General features: G+C 40.8%; 1 protein-coding gene and 1 long non-coding RNA gene across 2 annotated transcripts in view; one reads left to right on the forward strand and one right to left on the reverse strand.

Moving 5' to 3' along the window:
- Nucleotides 1-18971, forward strand: part of LOC125722469 (NACHT, LRR and PYD domains-containing protein 12-like) — a 250587-nt gene that overhangs the window by 171214 nt on the left and 60402 nt on the right. The gene's annotated exons all lie outside the window — the stretch shown is intronic.
- On the reverse strand, nucleotides 13420-14291 carry LOC125722545 (uncharacterized). The gene is made up of 3 exons (XR_007386458.1): nucleotides 14267-14291; nucleotides 13609-13657; nucleotides 13420-13527 (listed from the first exon to the last, which is right to left on the reverse strand). It is a non-coding gene; the product is annotated as an uncharacterized LOC125722545 (long non-coding RNA).

Genomic DNA, 18971 nt, shown 5'->3' on the forward strand with positions numbered 1-18971 from the left:
GTAGGGAAGGGAGAGGCATCCCATAATGTTCTCTGCTGTTTTCACTGCTCTCTGCAGGAATTTGCGGTCATACCAGATGGTGATGCAGTTAGTCAGAACACTGCCGATGGTGCCTCTATAGAACATGGTGAGGATGGGAGGGGAAGGTTTGCTTATTTCAGCCACCTCAGGAAGTTTAGTCTTTGCTGGGCTTTCTTGAATAAGGAGCTGGTGTTATTTGTCCATGTAAATTCCTCAGTTATGTCCACACCGAGGAACTTGGTTCTCCTTACAATCTCCACAGCAGTACCGTTGATGCTGAGTGGGGTGTGGGCAGGACGTGTCCTTCTGAAGTCCACAATCATCTCTTTTGCCTTGTCAGCGTTGACAGATAGATTGTAGTCTCTGCACCTTGTGGACAGACTTTCCACCTCTTCTCTGTATGCTGATTCATCTTCTCTGTTTATCAGTCCCACCACAGTTGTATCATCCACAAACTTGATGATGATGGTGTTGGACGTGTTGCAGCCCATACATACTGACTGGGGCGTCTGTCAGGAAATCCAAGATCCAGCCGCAGAGAGTGGTGTTCAAGCTTAACCCCCTCAGTTTTTGAGGGACATATTGAAGGTAGAGCTGAAGTCTATGAATAACATCCTGACATCTGTGACTCTCTTACCCAGATGTGTCAGGGAAAGGTGACGGGCAGAGGCTACGGTGTCCTCAGTAGACCTGTTGGACCGGTATGCAGATCAGAGAGGGTCTAGAGAGGTGGGAAGATTAGTCTTTATGTATTACTGCCATGACCAGCCTTTCCAAGCACTTCATGATGATTGACATGAGTGCTACTGGGCAGTAGTCATTCAGGCCTGTCACTGATGGCTTCTACAGCACTGGGATGATGGCGGTTAATTTGAAGCATGCTGGGACAGACCACTGGCTTAAAGAGGTGCATTCTGTGAGGACCCCAGCCATGTGGTCAGTGCATTCTCTCAGCACTCAGCCAAGTATGTTGTCAGCTCCTGCTGCCTTGCGTGGGTTGACTCTGGATAGAGTACTTCTCACATCAGCTGTGGTCAGACAAAGTAGCTTCTCACTTGGGGGGTGGGGGGGGGGGTGTCGGCTTATTCTGTACAAAACAGTTGTTTAGCTCATCTGGAAGGGAGACATCACCGCCATTGATGTGTAGGATGGGCTCGTAGATCGTGATTGGCTGAATTCCCTGCCATATACGGCGTGTGTCTTTAGTGCATTTAAAGTGTACATTGATCGTCTGTGCATGTGCCTGATTGGCTATCCTCATAGCTCGGGACAGGTTGTCTGTGGGCGTCCTGAGGGCAGCCTTGTCTTTAGATCTGAAAGCTGCATTTCTGATTCTTAGCTATGTGAGCACTTCCCTCATCATCCAGGGCCTTTGGTCGGCTCTCGTGGTCATCGATCACAGAGTTTATATACTCCTCCAGGTTGATGGCGTCACCATTTATAGCAGCCTCCTTAAAAATGTCCCAGTCAGTAGATCCAAAGCAGCCTTGGAGAGCTGAGATGGCACCAGCTGGCCACACTCTGACTGACTGGTTTGTTGTGCTTCAGCAGGGATTTATACACAGGAACCATGATCACAGTGACATGGTCTGAGTAGCCGAGGTGGGGGGGGGGGGGGGGGGGGGGGGGCTTGTAGGCCTCACAAACGTTTGTGTAAACATTGTCCAGACAGATTCTGCCTCTAGCTGGGATGTTCATATATTGGAAGAATTTGGGGAAACTGGCTTCAGATTTGCCTGATTGAAGTCTCCAGCAATGATGAAAAAAGACTCTGGATTAGACTGTCTGTTCCCAGCGATTTATTATTTTTTAAGCAATTTATTGCTGCACACATCTCAATTAAACCAACTGGGACGTCACAAAGTTCACGATCCACATCAGTTATTCCCGTGATGTTTGAGAAGAAATCAAAAATTTTGGATCAAGACTCCTGACATACAAATTATTAAAGAACTCAGTGCAGAATTTGGCTATTTTCTTGATGTCATCTGCAGCATTTCCATAAATCCTCACCCGCATAATGCTGTTGTTCCTGACTTGCTGACTTTCCAGCCTAAAGAAATAGGCTGAGTTCTGCTCACCTTGTTCAAGCCATTTTTGCCACAATCTAACAAAGGCTCCTTCTGCCTTATGTTTGTATATAATCATACAATTTATTCTGTAAGTCACCTCCTACATTATTTTCTGTATCAGTAAGACGAATGACTGGTTTGCAAGTTAAAGCAGTAAATCTCATTTATAATTTTCTTTTCTTCATCTCTTCCGATTCGAGCCAAGTCACTACTAAACCTTCTGACCAATTTTGCTACATGATGTTATTATTGAAATACTTTTTTCTGTATTGGGTCTGTTCCAGTGTAAGTCAGTTAATTATTCTATATTTAAAATAGCTACTTTATTTCTCAAGATTGAACTGTTTAATATCCAGTTTGAAGATATTTTATGTCCAGTAGACGATGACAAAGATTGCATGTTCTCCCCATGTCGTCGTGGGGTTTCCTCTGGGTACTCCAGTTTGCCCCCACAGTCCAAAGACATGCTGAGGCTAATTAGAGTTGCTAAATTGCCCATAGGTGTGCCTGTGTGAGTGACTGGTGTGTGAGTGTGCCCTGCGATGGGCTGGCCCCCCATCCTGGGTTGTTCCCTGCCTCGTGCCCATCACTTTTGGGATAGGCTCCGGACCCCCCGCGACCCAAGCGGTTTGGAAAATGGATGGATAGATGGATAGACGATGACAATATGGATATATGGATGTCAATGGCTCAGTGGTCAGAAAATGGTGAAGCTATAATGTTTGTTTAAATATTTCCTAATTCATTAGAAAAAAGCCAAAAATCAGTTTGTGACTGATTTGAAAAGGTCCAACACATTTGGTTGGAAAATCTCTTGTTTAATCTCTTCCATCATTTTTTTCTTTTTTCAGAGCCTGTCATCATGACTATGTATAGTTATTGCCGTCACTGGATGATAAATCCAGACAGTAGTAAATCTGCATATAGTTCACAGTACACGGTAAACAAAACAAGTCGGCTTGCAGCTCTAACCAAAGCGTGTTCTTCAGAGCGCCATCTTGACTCCCTCCTCCTTCTACATTTAATGCCACAACCACATGCTCACAAGTGAGACTGGAAACGAAGGAACCGACCAAGATGGTTTTCTCGCACTGCCCCCTGGTGGACATGACCTTCAATCCTCCAGATAGATGTAAACTACGCACGCAAGTGTAGTCGTGTCGTGTGAAGTCATGGCCCTAAAGCACAGATGTAGGAGATGTTCAGTGTCACAGCCAGTTTGGGTAAGACTGCAGGTGCCGTCTTAGGACAATATTAAAGAATCTGAAAAAAGTACACTCAGCGAATGCACAAAAAGAGCAAACGTGAAGGAAGGACTTCAGGGGGAACAAAGTGCATCAAAGCCCACAGCTACTCTCTCTCTCATCTGACTCCAGTTGTGTGTCACCTACACACTGGGTCAGACAATGTGTTTAATACATTAAACTGATCTTTACTGAATATCAAGCCTTTGGTTGGTAAATCTTTATTAATGACTGATTGTATTATCAGGATAAACCTTGATTTTTATGCGTTAAACTGAAATGGGGTCAAATGAAAACTATGCAGCAGCCCTGATCAAACCAGCTACTCCTACCTGCCCTTTATCAGTGAGACTAGAGCACTTAGGAAAGGAGGTGGAGCCGCCGCCTTATTTAATGGGTTTGAATTATTTTTACAAGTCAGGCACTACTTTCTGTCAGAAGGGTAATTATGAATCTGAATGAACAGAAATTACATGTGGAGTTCCTCAAGGGTCCGTTATTGGCAGTGGGCAGTGGTGGCTTAATGGTTGTTGGATTGAATCCCCGACCAGCAAGGCACTGCTGAGGGACCCTAAGCAAAACACTGCTCTCAGGGCGCTGAATTAGCTGCCCCTTGCTATGTCACGATGTCACATATGGGTTAAATGCGGAGGACACATATCGGTGTTGTACACTGTGTGCTGTGGTGTGTCAACACTGATCACCAATTAGAATTATAAACCTGACCGAGCCTCTTTGTTCAACATCTACATGCTTCCATTTGCTCAGATTACGGAACATTATAACATCTCTGGAACACTTAAGGCCATGTTGTTAGTAATTAAAAAAAATTCACAACAAATAATAATCCATTGTTATGCATTATAATCATGGCTTTAAATATTTATCAAAAGGCATAACACATTATAGGCATGCTTATTATGCATAATGAATGATGTTTGAAGCTCTCTTCTTTAGTGCACTATAAATACCTTCATAATGCATTATAATGATCGGTATAAGCATTAGGGATGCTTTGTATTGCATTATGAAGGTATCTATAGTGCCTTATAGTTGAGTGTGTCATAAAGCATTCATAAAGCATTATAATTGTGGATATAATGTGTTATGCTTTTTTATAAATATTTATAGCTGTGTTTAGAATGCTTTATGAGTGCAGTATAATTAAGCAATGACATATGAGAAGATACTTTGATATGTCATGGCTGTGATTCGGTCAAAGGCACAAGGCTATAAGCCACCACAAAAAAAAAAAATAGTTCTCATAACATCAGTGCAAGTGGGAGGCGCCATCGTGTCCAAACCATCCGCATACCTGGATAATTCAGTCAATCACCAATATAGTTTTGTCTAATATTTCCGGTGCCGGCAGTAAAACAACTAGCCAGCTTATTATCGGAGTAACTTTGCATTGTAAATGAAAACCATGCCACAGGTCTGATAAATAAAATATTATGGCACTTGAGTGGCGAAGAGATCATGAGGCAGATTGCAAAGTTCAGTTATTGGCATCTTTAATAGTGCGACTGTTAAAAGGACAGTTGGCAGCTTATAAAACTTATTCTGGAACAGAAAAGAATAAATCCAACAAAACGGAATACATATGTGTGATGCCCGGCCCGTCCGCTCCTCGTGTGTGCCACGCCCCCTGATTACCCACGTGTTCTTTCCCGATTGTATCCAGCTGTGTCCGATTATTTTCAATCAGTCCTGTGTATTTCAGTCCGTGTCTTACCCGAGTCATTTGTCTGTCATTGATGTTAGTTGGCGTTTCATGTCTCCTGCTCCATGTTTATTTATTAAATCCCTGGTTTACCCCGACTTCCGCCTGCTTCCTGCCCGTTCGCCTCGCACGATCGCCGTTCCGTCCGGTTTTGAACGTGACAATATGAACCTTTACTGTCACTGTCACCTATGTTCATTTTCTAAACTGGTGGAAACACAGGCAGGTTCTGAAAAGGTATCAAGTGACAACCAGCCAGTGTTGTGCATGAACGAGTTCAAAAGAACGCGTTCATTGAACACGTTCATATTTCAGTGAACTTTGAACTGAACGCAACTTATTAGTAAATCAAGAACTTGAACGTGAATTTTATGTGTGATGAACGGCGTAGACGTCGTTCACTGTTAGAATGCAATTAAACATCGGGATTTATTTTCACCTGATGAGTCGAGTGACAAGGTCGGCTCACACATTTAAACAGCATGTTGCGTTGTCATTCAAGCACTAGCGAAGGGCTCCTCCGCTCGAAAAATAAAATGCACAGGCTGACTCTCGCTCAGCGTTTGTGTGCAGTGCATCTTGGGTAACGTAGTGTAAAGCCAAGGACAGTCGAATCTAATGTCTTTAGCTTCACACTACGTTTCCCATAATGCACACACACACGTCTCAAAGGGCACAGCCTTGGCAACGCATGAGCGCGAAGCAAACTGCTGCAGCAGTAACCATGGCAAGCGCAGAGGAGGAAAGCTCAACCACCAGTGGAGCTGGCACAGAAAACACGGATGATGCTGGCTGTAATTTTGACAATTTACGGGCATTTTACACACTGTCTCACAGAGACTCTGACGGTAAAAACCTAACCTTTCTGTGCAAGCTTTGTCCACCTGCGCTGAAAAAACAATTTAGAACATCAATGACCTCATTTTCCAATTTGAAAAGACACGTTGAGTTGAAGCATTCGTCCAGCGTGAAAGCATATATGCAAGCCCTTCAAGGTCATAGAGGGAAGGGCAAAACCCCCAGCCAAAGTCCCCAAACGACTCAAGTCACACTGCCTGCTGCCTTCAGGGGTATAATCTCCCAGCAACAGGTAGACAGATTAATAATAGACTACATTGTTGGAGATTTACAGCCACTGAGTAAGGTTGAAAAACCCTCCTTCATAAAACTAGTAACTGGTTTGCAACCAGGCAGACATGTGCCCTCAAGAAGACAGGTGCAGGGACTACTGAATAAGGAATTCATTGAGGTTATCAGTAATTTAAAAGCTGAACTTGCTGAGCTTGACTTTGTATGCACAACAGCTGACTGCTGGTCAGCTGTCAACAAAGGATTCATGGGCATCACAACTCATTGGCTTGATAAAAATGATGTGTCACTCAGGAGACCAGCAGCCCTTGCATGTCGTCGTGTCAGAGGGTCACACACATATGATGTCCTGGCTAAAGTGCTGACAGATGTGTACAAGGAATTTAAAATTCAAAACAAAATTGTGTGCACAGTGACTGACAATGCTTCCAATTTTGTCAAAGCATTCAGCTGTTTTGGAGACAGTGTTGTTATTAGAGCAGCTGATGAGGTGACTGAAGGCAGTGACACAGGATCTACCCCTGCTGAGAGCTCCGATGATGAGGACAATGGTCTTGAACCTGCACCTCTGTCAGAGTTAGAGGATCCCTGCCTCCCACCTCATAGAAGGTGCATGGCCCATACTTTAAATCTTGTTGCCACAGATGCAAAGAATGTAACGGATAGGCTGCACAACAAATTAGCGAGGCCTGTATTTTCCAAGGCATCTGCTCTGTGGAATAGGGTGAAAAGGAGTGCGAAAGCCTCAGATTTTGTTGAGTAAAAGCTAAAGATTGGCTTTGTCACTCCGAACGACACACGTTGGAATTCTATGTTCCTCTCAATGCAGCGCCTGGCTCACATAGCCACCTTGACTCCCCAGACCAGCAATCTAACAGTGCCATTGGATGCCACTCCTGAGTATGACAGACTCCTTCTGCACACCATCTGTGATGAGTTTGGGCTTCGTCGATTCACTCCAGAGGAAATAGACTTCATCAACAAGTTTGTGAGTGTGATGGGTCCCTTGACATGTGCTCTGAACATCCTTCAGGGGGAAAAAAACACATTCCTCAGCTACCTGGCTCCTACCATTGTGCAATTGAAAAATGATTTGGATGGTCTGTTGGATGAGAGTTCAAAGCCTACAGCTACACCAGGTCTGACGGCATGCCGCCCCCTCATCCAAACCTTTATTTTAACCCCCTGATGACCTTGAGGGGAAAAAGAGTGCTTCATCCTTTTTTAAGTTCAAGCAAAGCCCATCAGCTGTCAATAAGTCTGAGGTGGACATCTATCTGGACGCCCCAACCACTGACGAGTTTACTGAATACATGCTGCTGCCCAAACTGAAGAAGCTCTTCATCAAATATAACACAGCAATCCCATCAAGTGCTCCAGTGGAGAGACTCTTCAATACTGGTGGCCAGATATTTAGGCCCAGGAGAAACCGATTGGGAGATGCCAACTTTGAAAAGCAACTGCTGTTAAACGTGAACAAAAAACAGTTTGGACTGAAGCCGTAGGCATGGTCTGTGGAGTGTTCATTACTTACTACAACAATGGCTTCTGTATGTGAAAGTTTTTATTTTTAATAGTTCAGTGAGATGGTGCCACACACCTTCAAGAAGCGTGAGAGTATTTTTTTTTTTTAAAAAACTAAAAACTAAAGAGATATTTTGCTGAATAATAAATATTCTGTTCTGTCTAGTTTTCATTTGAGATGGATGTGATGCCGATATGTGTTTACAGTACTTTTCTTTTCCTTCCCTTGTCTAGTATTGGGGCAAGAGATAAATAAACCATGAATAAGAATAATATTTTGTGTCCTTTGTCTATACATGTCCATATATGCAAGAATGTAGGTAGGTTATAGATGTATGTTAAAACAAAATAAATTTTGATTTAGACTATATATTGCACCTAAAAATAAAATGAACTGAACTTTGAACTAGTTCAAAAATTTAAATTGTGAGCTATGAATGTGAACAGTTCACTTTGAGCATGTATGAACTGAACTTTGAACTAGATCATGAAAAGTGTGAACTTGCACAACACTGCTCCATTCTGAGAGCACAGTGATATCCACAAGCATCACAAACCAGCCAATCACAGGTTGGAGAATTTAGCCAACTGGTCCTGTGTGTATATTAAATGTTTAATGTACATGACAATAAAACGTCATGCTTTTTAAAGCCATTTAAGGCGTTGTTTGTCAATTAAACCATTTTTAATGCTATGTAAGACCAAATTGGTTTAATTACTTCTAATCCTAATAATGTCCCACGGAAACCCAGTCTTAGAGCTGTCCAGAAAAAAAATATTTTGATGATATTTCAAGGAAATTACTTTGTAACGGTGCTTAATAGGAGGTGTGATGTCCTGGAGGCAAACCTCAAGTGCTTCTGTTCTTTCTACAAGAAACCACAAACATTTCAGGTATGTAGCAATTTGAAACATTGTTCAAAATTAAGTTCAGTTCACTCCACACAAGCAATAGCTTCCATTATTTCCAGTCCACATTTAATATTTCAGAATTAGGTTAAATGACTGATATTTTAAACTGTATTTGTCAAACACTGCGCCCACTAACAGGTGAATAATATTGATTACCTGGTAATAGTGGCACCTGCTAGTAGGTGGGACCTATTAGGCAGCAAATAAACAATGTGTAGGATATACTGGGATGCAGAAAAGTGGACAAGCCTAAAGATTTGAGTGACAAGGGCCAAGTTGTGATGGCTTGATGATTCGGTCACAGCATCTCCAAAACTGTAGGGAAATACATGAACGGGTGACGGAGGCTCATTACATGTCAGATAGTACAGCAAACCTTCAGAGGTCTAGAGGAATCCACGCCCTGATGAGTCATGGCTATTTTGGCGGCAAAGGTGAGCCTGGGCCCCACCATGAACCTGCTGACCACTGCAGGACCATCTCACAAGAGCTGGGGGTTATGATCCAGCTCTCTAGCCATCACCAAATGGCCCATATCAAAGTCACTCCCATCCTTACACTTGCACATTGTTTCTGCTTCCAACACATCAGCTTCAAGGACAAAGCATCCACCTGCTGCCTAATATAACCCCCCCACAGCCAGATGCCACTGTAACCAAATAATCAATGTTATTCGCTTCACATGTTATGGCTGATCAGTGTATAACCTCTGTATCTCAGTTACGTTTCAGACTGTTTTGCTACATTGTGCAGATTAATATACTGTGTTTATAATACATTTCAAAATTTCCCAAAATTCAGCACATTGTCAGTTTCACTGGCCAACACACTGATCATCGTAACATCATCAAGTTCTTTAGCCAAATTAGGTGTGCTGAGCAATGGGAAACCTGACACTGCAGTACAGTGAATCATGCAGCAGCACTGGGAAAATGTAAAAACACATTTTACCTCCAAGGGCCACTGTTCTCCCACCTTTTTTCATTAGTCTTACACGTCTGTAAACACATAAAATATGTTTGCACATATACTGTACTGATCCTGAGAGGATTAAGATGGCAAAAAAATCAATTGGGCTGGTGATTGCACAATATTTTAGAAGCTAAATTATGAAATGTATGACTATATATATTACACAATGATAAGGTATAAATACAGAAAAGCTACATACCGTTGGAGTGAAGCTGAAGTCCTTCTCTCTTCTAGACAATGGAATCAGTAGAAATGAAGTTTTGCCACGACATGAGAAGCCAGGAAAGTGAAGCAGAACATGAACAGGAACATTATTCAGCCTTGGCTGACTAGGTCTGTATTCCGGACATTACATTCATGATTTAATTTGATTGCAAGGCCCTTGAATAATTTTAACTTGCTTGCAGGTTCCCTATGTACAGTATGTATTACCTTTCCTGACCTTCGGAGGTCCTCCCTCCTGTTTAGGAGCATTTTTAAGGCTTTTTTCAGAATTTCCTGCTCTTTGCCGACGAGGCTGCAGGGCAACTCTGCTGTGACCTTGAAATTACATGAAATATTCTGTTAAAACACTTTATTTGGTGATTGAAAATTTAAGCCCTCATTGGGCTTTATGTGGTAAAAAAGTAAAATAGAGAAATTAAACTATTTGATTAGAAATATTGATTTTAAACAGTTTTATGAGGTACAGACTTTGCTTATGACAGGGTTCCAGTCAATTTCCGCTCCCTTGCAGGCAGTGGTCCACATTTTTGATGCACCCAGGGATGATCTTACAACAGCCTGGTGGAGACGTGTAGATAAAAGAAAGATATCAGTTTTGCACCAAAAACGTTAGAATAGAGAGGAGTGCAGGTGGACATAGAATGAGCAGAATGAATGGTAGCAGTATTTCTGATGTGAGAACCACTTATTCTGCTGATTCTACTTCCACCTGCACTGTCTGTGTTCTAACAGCTCTGTCCACTTTAGTTTCTATTTCCAGGACTGTGTGATACTTACACTGAATCTCTTTTGTTCAGGTGTTGCCGCTGATTTCCCTGCTTATTTTTTAGGAAGTCTTCTGCTTCCACTCCAGACTGATTGAGGGAAAGATCATGAAACTAAATATGATATATTCTGTAACCATGACCTGACAGCAGTATGTCTGTGAAACCACAAAAAACACAGAGCTTGCTATCAAACAGACAGTTTACCTGCCTTTAGTTTTAAAATGGAAATTAGGGATTTCCTCAGTCTGAGGTTTTTGGGGAACAAAAGGTAAACATCTTGCTCCCCAATGTCCACAAAATCATCCCCTGTCACACCTTGTTCTTCATGGTAAAACACAGAGAAAATAGATTAATCCACATGACTGTAACTATAAAACCCAAAATATTATGACCACACAGAGGTTGAAAAAATAACAATGATTATGAATAAATTAATAATAAAACCCCATAATATAATTAAGGCACGCAGAGTGAGCACATAGCAGGCATAGCAACAGTAAGTAAGGTGGATAAAGGGGCAACTGAGAAGACTGCATCAGCAAATTTTGCATATTTCCCATAAACACAACACTGATAGGAGTTATCAATTTAGCATTACCATATACAGTACAGTACTGTGCAAAAGTCTTAGGCAGTCCAAAGAAATGTTTAAAGCTGTTTATCTGGGTAGCAAGTGCACTTTGGCTTAGAACAAAAAATACAATTTAATATTAGAATGTGTGCAAATTAAGAGTAACACAATAAAAACTAGTAATAATTTCTTCTGTTTTCTAAAAAGTTACTGATATCTAGTTGGATGGCTAGATGAACACCGCTTCAGTTCCCAAACTTGTCTTCAGGGGCACATCAGCCGTTCCACGATTTTGTTAAATTTCACCAACAGCTCAATTAAATAATTAAATATATTGGTTCAAAAAGTCAGTGAGAGATTGACTAGCTGTATGAGGTGCCTGCCTTCTTTGCCTGCCTAAGACTTTTGCACAGTACTGTATATATATATTTAGGTCCACAATCATGGCCTTACAATGGCTGAGGCTGGTTGGCCGAATGATGGGAGAACAACCATGTCCTCAACCATTCAAACATTTCATAGAGCCAACAGGTATGTAATCCAACAATGTGCCCTGTACTGTAATATTGTCCTCTTACTGCAATGCTTCATATTACAGTATCCATTTGCATTTTATATTATACAGTGAGTTTTACTTTATACAGTTACATACTGGATGTATACTGTAGCACACATGTCGCGTCACTCACGGTCACACACACAGATTAACTTCCCCTCAAACCACAGGCAATATGCCAGGACAAGCAGTGTAGTACAATCTTTTATTAAACACGCAAGAGCAAACCCAGTACTTAACACACGGGGGGGGGAAACAGAATATCTAATACCACGAAGGGGGGGGGGGGGGGGGGGGGGGACATGCCCTACATACACACCTTTCCCACTGAATACACCCCCATAGAATTAGCACTTCAACCTCCCAAATTCCTGTGAAAATGTTACTGCGATTGAGCATGTACATGAGCGATTGACTACACACCAATACAATCCAAATCCAAAACACACATGATAAATGTGCTTTTCTACTTTTATGAGAACTGAAAGCGCTTTACAATTCATGCCTCACATTCACCCATCCACACACCGGTGGCGGAGGCTGCCATGCAAGGCGCCAACCTGCATGCCGGGAGCAATTTTGGGTTCAGTGTCTTGCTCAAGGACACTTTGATGGGGTCACGAGAAACCAGGGCTCGAACCTGCAACTCTCTGGTTGCTAAACGACAGCACTACCTCCTGCGCCACCATCTTCCCCAAATGTAAGGAGAAGGAGGTTCCTCGGAGCTCCGAGATGTGTTTGGCTGTAATAAATCTGGAATATAGTTATATGACATAGTTTTTGATAACACCAGCATTTACTTTTTAGCCTTTTCAGCTTTTATTGAAAGACAAAACAAAATTAAAAAATGCAGAAGTTTGAATCACTGTGTGTTTATTTCAGTTATTTTGTATTGGACTCAAGGATTGGTTTCATCATACAAATACAGCACATATAATGTTTACTTGAAAATACTGAAAAGTAAGTGATACCAGAATCAGGGGGTCAATAAGCTTTTAAGTAATAATGTGGATTGTGCTTGGGATAGAAGCTGCACTTTGTCTTGAAGAAAAGTATAGATTTTCAAAATATGCAAATTAATTGTAATAATAATATTAGTGACGTTCATTTTCGGATTACATTCATTACATAGCTAATAATACATTGAGAAGAAATGGTTTGTCATTATGTGGATGGAAAGACATGAAAGTGATGTGGAAAATCGCCTCTTACCACTGAAACACATGGGGATGGGTGGTGCTAATAATGGTACTGCAGCCAGCCAGTAGGGGGCGCTTGACATGTAGAGTTTTCACCTTTTAGAGACGTTATGGTCTCCATGTTTTTTGCAGTCAGTGCTTTGATCACAGATTTGAAAGCAGTATGCATAATGCATCAGGGCTCACGCTGAAATTCCCTATATTTGGATATATTATGTAACATGGTTCTGTAGGAATGTTGGTACCTTGGAAACACACATATACAAATATACCTTATATGTGAGTTTGGATATGGGTGTGGCTGCAATTGGAGAGGCTTGTAGTACATATTCTGCAAAAATTTCATAATGGTTGTTGCAAATATTATGTACAAACCATGACAGAGACTTGAATGCATGCATGGGTTTTGTTGGGGAAGTATCAGTTCATGAGATACATTACTGAGGAAACTGTAATTGTTTAAACTCTTATTTAATACTATTAAGCACAGACACGTCACAAGGAAAATAAACTATTATTTATAATTATGGAGCACAGAATAACTAAACATAAAATATATATATATAGCATAGAAAAATCCAATAATACTATCGGACAAAATGGCCATGGAAATGTAAGAGAGAGCGGTGAGCTGGAGACCAGAGTCTTGACCCTGAGGAGTGAAATAAAATATTTAATTTCTCTGTTGTGTGACCTGACAGATACACTACTTGTCAAAAAGAAAAGAACTTACTTCCTCACGCATTTCTAAAAGGATGTTTTTGTCAAATCCCTGCAACTCACTGAAAAACAACAGATCAAATTCACATATTATGACATAAATAAAAATATAATATAGACATATAATATAGACAGTTCATGGTGCATTTTGTAATACTCAAGACACACCAAGGCCATGCAGAGTGCATACTGATAAAACGGAGGGGAGAGGGGAATACTTCAATATATTCTCTGTATTACAAGTCCAACAATTCAAGGTGGTCTGTCTTACAATTGTAATGCGCCGCTTGTCCGCTCCTCCCGTGTGCCACGCCCCCTCGTTAACCTCGTGTGGAATCCCGATGTCATTCGCTGTTTCCAGTTGTTTTCATTAGTCCTATGTATTTAACTCCGCTTCAAAATATGTTTCCCCAATCATGTCATTTAAGTCGCTACTTCTATTATTCCGTGTTCCTAGCTGGTTTCCCCAATAAATCCTGTTTCCCGATTCTCCGTCTTCCGGCTCCTGCTTCCCCGATCCGTGACGTGACAACAATCAACATGAACACACCACAGTCCACAGAACCAATCTGTCAAGGAACATCCTGCGAAATACAATATAGTACTAACGAAGACATTTGTTACAATTCTAATACAAATGTGACGACAGAAAATGCTGAAATCCACTTTACCATGTTTTTCAAGTATTTTCCAGTGTCCTGGGCTTATTCGGTTTGTCAGTTTGCTGCAAAAAGAAATTTGGAATAGTCAGGGACACAAAAAGTACAGCTTTTCATGTAAACGGGATTAAAACTCTATGTAGGAATAAATGGACAAACAGAAGACCTTTTGTCACATTTCTAAATGTTTTACTGTTAGGCCGCGTCTGGCTGTGAGTGTTACCCAGAGCATATGACAGTCTCTGCCCCAACTGTCGGCAGGAATGAACGAAGAAAATTATGATTAAAAAAGATCCAACAATACAACTTAAATGTCATAGCATTTATTGTACAATATGCTATACATATGATCAGGATCACATAACTGCATGGTACGCAAATACGCATTCCCTGTACACTCGCGGCAACTCCTTGTTGTAGCAGCGCAAATGCGTACCATTTATTTTATGTGCATTCACGTTGTTATGAAAAGAAATTACCCTGCATCTTAACATTTATGTGGCTAATTTGTACTTCGTCTGCGGCATGAAGGCTAAAATGCACAATGATTTCTTGTCATAACATTGCGAATGTACATAAAATAAACACGTATTTGTGCTGCTACAAAACATTACCGCGCGTATCGGTTTAAACGGCGAATAAGTACTTTCATACCAGTTATGTGCCCCCTGCATATGATCATGTTTGCATATAAAATAAAGGGTCAATTTACGCAGGGTTGCCAACTTTGGTCAGCTGGTTGGCGTGAGATTTTCAATTCGAGACAAGTCTACATACGTATTCACATTTATATAACGGTTTTGTTACCTTGTAAATAGTCTTCAGGATTTGCAAACTGCCCAAACACTTTTGATGTAGCCAGTTTTAGGTTTTAAATGGATTAATAGAGATTCTCCATAAGATTTATTGCTGTGTGCGTTTGAGTCTGAAAGCCCGAGTCTCGCGCCAGATGCGTCAGAGTTGGCAACCTGCTTACAGCCGAATCGGACCTACGACCGGTCAGTCGGAGCCGAACGCGGCCGAAAGTCACCGACGAGCTGCAGAGGATCGCATCGTCTGTTATGGTACGAATAGGCGTCCGTGACAACAGCTTGGTTACTTTTGAATCACATGTACTTATCTTCTCAAACTTCTTACGATCATCTGAGAGACAGTTTGCATTTCGAAAACTCACAGCATTTAAAAAAATGGACAAGCAAGAAATTAAAGTTGTTAAGATTAAAATTAAAATTAAAATCAAAGTTAAAATAACACCCAAGGAAGGGGGAACTTTTTCCCCAAAAAACGAGGCACTGGAGAAGAACATCGGCGAGAGCGTGGAGATGGTGAAGATCATTAAGAAGGATGACACGGACAAGCCCGGATCGACATGGAGGGTGTCTTACATACCGAAGGTAAAGCACTGGCTTAAGAGACCTTATTAGAACACTTTAATTCGAGCTTAAAATGTGTTATATCAATCATCTTTCCTTGTTTTAACAATCGGCTGTCCCAGACTGGAACCGAAGAAAGTTTCCGTGGCCAGAGGAGTCGTCCATGGAGCGCGAGGGACAGGCCACCCCCCCTGGAGGAAGCAGGAGCGACCAGGAAGAGGCCCCAGCTGAAGTTCCTCCATCGGACAGACAGCAACGGCTCCTGCGCCCTGCGAGCAGAGAGAGGCCAGGGGCAGCGTCAGCCATCGGTGGAGCAGCAACTCCAGACAAGAATACGTGGACTTATGGGTTATGGCCAGGGACGGAGGAAGGACAGAGACATTGTTCCTGACGGACTTGTGGGTTATGGCCGGGGTAGGAAGGATAATAGAGATACTGTTTAAGTATTATTATAGATGTCAGATAGGATAGGATGAGATAGGCTAAGTTAACATATGATAAGTTAAAATACAATAAGATAGACAATAAGTTAAAATATCATATGATAGGCTAAGTTAAAATAAGATAAGAGCTTTACAATAAAACATATACTTACTTTTCAAACTGTGTCTTTGTCATCTCTTCAGTGTCGTGTCTGTGGTTTGATAATTTTGCATCGTTAATTTATATCTGACACTCTCCTAAATATCAATAAGCAGAGACGGAGGAAAAGATACGGTTAAGTTAAAGGAAATGATAAAGTATCAAAATCACAGTATCACCTTATTTTGACGCAGAAAGAGTCATTTCAGTGTTATTGCCACCTATGAGTTAATGGCCGCAAATAGTGTTAGAAGTGCCGGTAAATAACGCGGCGTAAGTTTAACTCCGGTGTGTTTCTGCCTGCTGTCATTTGGCGAACGTATAGGAGAATATTCTGGTAAGTAACAGGTAAAGTGTTCATTTAACGTAATGCTTACGTGCATTACCAGTTAGTAAGTGTTTTACTATTTCTTACACTACGTACTTACACGTACTTACACTACGAAATTACGTTAATTTTGTCCTTAATTATTGCTATATGTGAAATTAAGGGAAATTAAGGGAAAAGGTGCACAGATTAAGGCCAATCAAGGGGTAAAACTACTGAATTTCCTCCTTACTTTTTCAAATTTGCCTCTTAAATTTACTCTCAAAAAATCCTTATTTCACCCCTTTTTTATAAATTAAGGGGCAATTTAAGATTGTTTCAAGGTCTGTAATTACATAACATTGCCCTTTAATTCTGATTAATTAAGGGGCAGTTTAAGAGAATTGCAAGGTTCCATTACTACTTAAAATTACTTACATCTGCCCTCAATTCTAATAAAGGGAGTTTAATATTATTATAGGGGTCCACAAACCATTAAAATTCTTTATTTCACCCATTAATTTTTATTAATTAAGGGATTATTTAAGATTGTTTTAAGTTCTTAAGCACTTAAAATATCCTTATATCGCCACTTAATTTTAATTGTGTGCTCAAATGTTTATGTAAAAATAAAGCATGATAAATCACAAACCAGTATGACAAACGTATTGTTTTATTATCATGCATGAATGAATTACAATGAGAAAAGCTTCCTTCCTTTTACCGGCTGCTTGTCCCCTTGGGCTTGGAAAGCCTTCGCTGGGCTATAAGTTCCGTCTTCATAGCCTCTTCCTCCTTTACGTTTGTTGCTTCCTTCCTTTTACCGGCCGCTTTCTCCCTTGCGCTTGGAAAACCTTCGCTGGGCTATAAGTTTATGTTTGTTGCTTCCTTCTTCCACTGCTTTTCCCTCCTCATCTGTCTTCTCTCCTCTCTCTCTCTTTTCCTCTCCCTTCTTCTTTCCTATTTCCTCTTCTGCTCTTTGCTCCTGCTGCTTACTTGACCCATCTATGTATTTTTTCCTCCATTTCACTCTTTCTCCTGCCTATAATGGTAAAGAAGAAAAAAATATTAGGAGGATGGAGCTTCTTCAAACATGCAATTACTACAACTTGTACATCAAAATGTATTGACATTCGGATCAGTCAGTAAGATGTATGAGATAAAAAACAAACCAGCCAGTGAAAGAGTTTATATAGCCTTATTCTTGTTATTACAGGGTTTTTGAGGGTGTCTGCAAATCCATATTATGTTATATATATAAGGTATTTGCTAAAGATGGAATCGTGGCCATGTTAAAATGTGCTGATGTTTCTTTACATTAACCTGTGTCAGTAAATGCTGGGTGAGGACTTGGACTCACAGTGGTATAGAGGTATAAGCAAGGTGTGTCTTAATAACCCTCAGTTTTAATCCCACAGGTCCTTTTGAAATACAGTGTATATTATTAATAATCATGATGCTCTCATACAACAGGCACTGTGGACAGGTTAATGTGCCCTGCAGTAATTTAACATGTCGGGCTTTTAAATAGAACAGACTTTACTTCCCCTTCTGTGGTAATTATGAATCTGCGAATCTGTATATGAAGCTGAAGAATCAACACAAAACATTTGCAATTGTCACTAATTAACCCAGAAGCAAATTCCCCCTTAACACCGTATATTTTACACTGGTATATTTGTGACTCCATTCTGAGAGCACAGTGATATCCACAAGCATCACAAACCAGCCAATCACAGGTTGGAGAATTTAGCCAACTGGTCCTGTGTGTATATTAAATGTTTAATGTACATGACAATAAAACGTCATGCTTTTTAAAGCCATTTAAGGCGTTGTTTGTCAATTAAACCATTTTTAATGCTATGTAAAACCAAATTGGTTTAATTACTTCTAATCCTAATAATGTCCCACGGAAACCCAGTCTTAGAGCTGTCCAGAAAAAAAATATTTTGATGATATTTCAAGGAAATTACTTACTTTGTAAAGGCGCTTAATAGGAGGTGTGATGTCCTGGAGGCAAACCTCAAGTGCTTCTGTTCTTTCTACAAGAAACCACAAACATTTCAAGTATGTAGCAATTTGAAACATTGTTCAAAATTAAGTTCAGTTCACTCCACACAAGCAATAGCTTCCATTATTTCCATTCCACATTTAATATTTCGGAATTAGGTTAAATGACTGATATTTTAAACTATATTTGTCAAACACTGCGCCCACTAACAGGTGAATAATATTGATTACCTGGTAATAGTGGCACCTGCTAGTAGGTGGGACCTATTAGGCAGCAAATAAACAATGTGTAGGATATACTGGGATGCAGAAAAGTGGACAAGCCTAAAGATTTGAGTTGACAAGGGCCAAGTTGTGATGGCTTGATGATTCGGTCACAGCATCTCCAAAACTGTAGGGAAATATGTGAACGGGTGACGGAGGCTCATTACATGGCAGATAGTAC

The sequence above is a fragment of the Brienomyrus brachyistius genome, unplaced genomic scaffold, assembly GCF_023856365.1.
Source record: "Brienomyrus brachyistius isolate T26 unplaced genomic scaffold, BBRACH_0.4 scaffold39, whole genome shotgun sequence".
NCBI lineage: Eukaryota > Metazoa > Chordata > Actinopteri > Osteoglossiformes > Mormyridae > Brienomyrus > Brienomyrus brachyistius.